The sequence below is a fragment of the Nanorana parkeri genome, unplaced genomic scaffold (assembly GCF_000935625.1).
Source record: "Nanorana parkeri isolate BGI_ZX_2015 unplaced genomic scaffold, ASM93562v1 scaffold763, whole genome shotgun sequence".
Taxonomy (NCBI): domain Eukaryota; kingdom Metazoa; phylum Chordata; class Amphibia; order Anura; family Dicroglossidae; genus Nanorana; species Nanorana parkeri.
The window spans coordinates 599,938-605,822 of NW_017307031.1; positions in this window are offsets into that span (position 1 = coordinate 599,938).

Sequence of the window (5,885 nt, forward strand, 5' to 3'; positions counted from 1 at the left end):
TAGATGGGCTACGCCATAAATAAGTTACTATATGTAAAAAAGCAAAAAAAACTAAAAAGCAAAAGAAAGAAAAAAAACTTAATGAAATACATTAAACTATAAAACAATATAGGGTGCAGACCGAGCAATGACTGTACCAGCCCCCCTTACACATTGGGACAGACTAGCAAGATAATACCCAACCCGGGATCACTACAGTCTTCAGATCTTAAAATTACATAATAAACACTACCAATGTAAAAGGGAAATTCCAGATTTTGCTAAATAAATAAATGAATAAATAAACGCTTCTTCATAAAATACATATTATTTTTTACAGGATTATTATGTGAAAATAAAAATAAAAAAGCCTAAACATCTTTTTTTTTTCTTTTATGTTCATTTATTTATTTATTTTTTAGGTGGACTACACCATAAATAAGTTACTATATGCAAAAAAGCAAAAAAAGAAAGAAAAAAAACTTAATGAAATACAGTACATTAAACTATGAAACAATATAGGGTGCAGACCGAGCAATGGCTGTACCAGCCCCCCTTACACATTGAGACGAGCTAACAAGATAATACCCAGCCCGGGATCACTACAGTCTTCAGATCTTGAAATTGCATACTAAACACTACCAATGTAAAAGGGATACAAAATAAATAAATAAATGGACTCTTCTTCATAAAATAAATATTATTTTTGACAGGATTATCATGTGAAAATAAAAATAAAAGCTTAAACATCTATTTTTTTCTTTCATGAAGTTATGTTCATTTATTCTTTTTTTTTTTTTAGATGGACTATGCCATAAATAAGTTACTATATGCAAAAAAGCAAAAAGAAACAAACAAAAAAATTTAATAAAAAACATTAAACTATGAAACAATATAGGGTGCAGGCCGAGCAATGGCTGTACCAGCCCCCCTTACACATTGGGAAAGACTAGCAAGATAATACCCAACCCGGGATCACTACAGTCTTCAGATCTTAAAATTACATAATAAACACTACCAATGTAAAAGGGAAATTCCAAATTTTGCTAAATAAATAAATAAATAAATAAATGAATGAATAATTAAATAAATGGACTCTTCTTCATAAAATAAATATTATTTTTTACAGGATTATTATGTGAAAATAAAAAAGCCTAAAAGGACGCTTCTTCATAAAAAGAAAAGAAAAAACGACATTTATTATATTTTGGTTTGGGAGCGAGTAAAGCATTGCAATGCTCCGGCTCCTGCAGACCGTTCCTCCCGTCCTGTCGGGGGATCTGTAAATGGATGACTCGGCTGTGTGTGCAAACAAACCTCCGGGGAGAAGAACCCTACAATCCGGGTAAGGGGCGCAAGGAGTTAAATCTTAAAAATGCATCTAAGTGCCTTAACTGTGAACTTTATTATTTATTTATCAAAGCAATTGCGACAGTTTTAGCCTCTTAGATCATTTTTTTTTTAATGTGCAAATCTGTCTTTTAGCAAGCGCCCCTGTTTTCACCTGAGCTTGCACTACTTTTCCAACTGCACGGGTTTTGCACCTTTTTTGCACCTGTTTTCATCTGCACTTGTTCTGGGGCTGTATGAAGCTGGAGCATCACCTAAGAAAACAATCCCAACTTAAGAAGTTCCCGTGACCACTTCTTCAAGAAGAGACAGTTTAGCTTTTTGCCTGAAGTTACAAGTCTTCTTTCCTGGAGTCTATTAAACCTCATTTATCAACAACATTACACTCGCATCATAAATCTGGTGCAAACATATTCCGTGCAAGTTCAAACACTCGCAACTGCTATGATAAATTGCCCCCCAATGTATCTTATTATCACTCGGCTGTAGATCCTCAAATCATCTCTGAATTAGCACCAATTCAGAGATGATTGGAGGATCTACAGCCGAGTAATTCACAAATAAGATACATTGTTGTTCATACCTGAGGTAGGTGAATGTATCTTTAAGATTTAACTCCAGAGTTTAGTGTTTTAATGAATGTAGTTAAAAATTTACCTTGCAAAGAACACTCAATCACGTGCAAGGAAGATATAAAAGAATGTATTTCTGCTGATGATGATTAGATTAGATAAAAGATATCAGCGGAGCTTCACCTGCGGGGAAATTTCCTTTATAAAGTGAACAAAACATATTCCCTCAGTAAATCAGTCCCGGTGATGAGATATGAGAATCCATATACACCCTCCGGATGGACAACCAACACTTTTATATTTTCAAGTGATTCGATTATCATATTAAACACGTTTACGGCTGTTTGTGGATGTTTTGGAAAGTACACTTTGACATGAGAAGCGCCGATCGGGGTGTGGACGGCATTCCGAGAGTATTCATCTGACTTAGAGGTTGATGTATTATTGGCTGTGTTTTATATGCAGAGCGAGGTTTGAGAGACGTGATGTATCGATAATCCCGAATAAGAAATTCAGTATAATGCAGATAAATTCCATTTTTTGTGACCTTGATAATGAATAATAATATAGATACTTTTATAGATACATCTTAGAGTTATGGCATACACAATAATGTCTATTGGCACCTCCTACCCAGTCATTCCTTTGTGTTTCCCACCCTCTCTACCAGGGGCGTAACTAGAAAGCACAGGGCCCCATAGCAAAATTTTGTATGGGGCCCCGTGATTTCTAGTTATACCCCTTGCAGAGCCCACTCGAGATCTCACCTGAGGGTGACCCCGCAGAGCCCACCATATATTATCTATGGTGGGCTCTGCAGGGTCACCCTCAGGTGGGCTGGTCGCACTCCTTACCTCCTCCGTAGCCGGGCACGCCTCCTGCTTCGTCACCGAGCCCCGCCTCCTCCCCTGCTGCCAAGCACGGGCCCCGCCTCCTCCTCCACTGCCGGTGACGTCAGAGGTTCGCGAGGTTGATGAGGTTGAACCTCCTGGATGATGGGGGATGTATTCCGGACTTATGGACTTATTTATCACCAAAGTCACAAAACATGGTATTTATCTGCATTATACTGAATGGTTATTTAAAGGAGAACTATGAGGTGAGTGAAAATCACTCCTCCTCATAGTTCGAGCCGACGTGTGACAATTAAACTGTCACAGGTCGGCTCAATAGATCGGGAAGTGAGAGAACACATATCGGCGCTCGCTCACTTCTCGATCATCTCCCTGCAGAGAGCCGTGACTGTCACTCACGGCTCCCTGCAGGGATTCCCCCCCTCTCCTGTACGATCCTCCAGCACTGACTGGCGGAACGGATAGGGGAGGGTAGAGCTGGCTCTGCCTCTAGATAGTCATAGGCAGCTGTCAATTTAGACATTAATGGCTGTGTGTTGAGTTATTTTGAGGGGACAGCAAATGTACACTGATATACAAGCTGTACACTCACTACTTTAAGTGCCCCTTTGGATGCTTCATTCAATTATTTATCACATATACCTCTCTCAGGGCCTGTGTTGATGGTCCTTAGGCTTGCATTAATAGTATCATAGGTTTGACATTAATTTGAGATGTTTCTGCAATCATTCAGAATTCATGGACAGGCACATTTTACTTGCAGTTGACCCCCTTCTGACCTGCCTTTGACCTGCTTCAAGCCGGCACTGCTTTGCCATATACTTCCCCATATATTGTACGAGAAAGCAAAACCTGTTTGAAGCAAACAAAATCCCACTGACGCATTCCCAAACATCTGTTACACGTGTAATAGAAGCACTTCTGATGGTAACAAATAATTAGATGTAATGTTACATAGATATTGTGATAACAGGAAAGCCACAGTCTAGTGGTTTATTTATTTATTATTTTTTTTTGTGTGAAAGCTTACTGTTTTTGAACTGTTTTATACATTTGTATTGCCATTTTTATTTTACAAATAAACATTCCTTCATTGAAAAGCTTTCTGTAAGACTCTCATAAAACCAGACCTTACAGCTCAGTAATAATAGATGTATATATTTTGTATATATTTTCTGTGGAAATATTCATTTCTGCTACATGGAAAAAATGTCATATGTTTTTTGCAATAATATTTGATAATTATTTTTTTTGCACCTTACACTATTCAGAAACGCTCATTTCATGATCTCAGCAATGCAGCATTAGGTCTCATTGGAACGCGGGAACCACATTTTTCTTCTTAAGGTAAACTGTACATGAAGGGGGGTAAATGGTTTTAATGTGTAACGGGCTGTAAGTTAAGAAGATCTTCTATAATTATACTTTCATTGATGCAAATCATCTGCCTGGCGTGTGCTTTTCAATAAGAATAGTGTATCTGTCCAGCTAAACAAAACAAAAAAAGAATAAAACAATTTAGCCGTGCCGGACGTCCCCGACATTTTACTAATCTACTAATAATAGTCAATGAAAGTCAATGAAAGTCATTGAAAATGCTGGCAAAATGAAAGGAAAAAAAATTCCCATCTGCTGCGCCAGGAAAACACTTCCAAGTGTTTTATAATTTAGGTATTTTCCTCATGTATTTTTAAGATTTAACTCCGGAGTTTTAAGTTATGCAAAAACAAAAACAAACAAACTGAAAACCAGCAAGTAACAATGTTTTTGAGGGTATACAGCCATCAGCCAATGCGTTCTCTTAGCGGTTCAGCTATAATCCATATAGCCTTATAGTTCCCCTGAGTGTGAAGATATTGATTTGGAATGCGAGATGGAGACATTTGAAGGGAAGATTAAAGGGAAGGGGCTATAAAAAAAAAAGAGTACTTAAGAAATCATTTCACAGAGCAAATAAATCAGAACTTTGGGGAGGTCATAAAGCATGAAACAGAACATTTGAGACTCATAACACCGTGTTGCAGACAACGTTGTCCTGAGTGAGGTGCTAAAGAATCAGCGACACATTTTGCTACATGCTAAAATTATACGAGATAGTGAGAGAAAGACCGAGAGCGACATGTACAAAATGCAAAGTCACTAAACTAAGCTTTTGGTAAAAAAACAAAAAATTATGGAGGAAAGGAAGATCGCTGCGAAGGAAAAGTAAATGGAAAAGGTGAGAATATTGTAAAAATAAAAGAGGAAGGAAGTGCCATTCAAGTTCCAAGGAGGAAAAAGAATAAAAGCCGAACCATGAAAACCACTTCATCGAAAATGGACTTTTCTCTAAAATCCAAAAATGTTTGCCAAAATGTCAGGTCAATAAAAACTATCGATTTAATTTGTCCCCGGGGGAGGGGGGGTTATATTTATTGTATATCTTCATATTGTATCTTTATTTATATCTTAATTGTGTATTGTGTATCTTTCTTGTGTGTCTTTTGTGTATCTTCATTGTATATTGTGTATATTTATTGTATATCTTCATTGTGTATCTTCATTGTGTATCTTCATTGTGTATCTTCATTGTGTATTGTGTATATATATATATTGTGTATTGCGTAACTTTCTTGTGTATTCTTATTGTGTTTCTTTATTATGGGGTCTATTCACAAAGCTGCCGAAGGATCTAGCCGTAGCTTCGGCCGATCATTCGGCTAGCTTCGGCCCCAGGACCGAAGCTCCCGAACGTGGCCGTGCGGCTCAGTCGAGCCGAACGCATATGCATCGTGATATTACGGCTGGCTCCGGCCACTTGCAGAGAGATCAGCATCCCTGCTTACATGCTAACCAGGGACACTGATCTCCAAACAGCAAACTCTCCCTGGCGCTCTGCGAGTCTCCCGCTCCCGGCCGCCTAGGAGAGAAACACTGCTTTTTCTTTTTTTTTCTTTATACTGACACGGAGCGATGTCAGAAAAAAAAAAAAAATTCCCATTGGAATGCATTGCTACATTCAGATTTCAATTTGCAATAGCCAATAGTAAACTAGTATTGTACCTGCCCTCTGCTGCAGTTCTCCATCAGGTCCATCAGCAGAGGGCGGGTACAATGCTAGTTTACTATTGGCTATTGCAAATTGAAATAG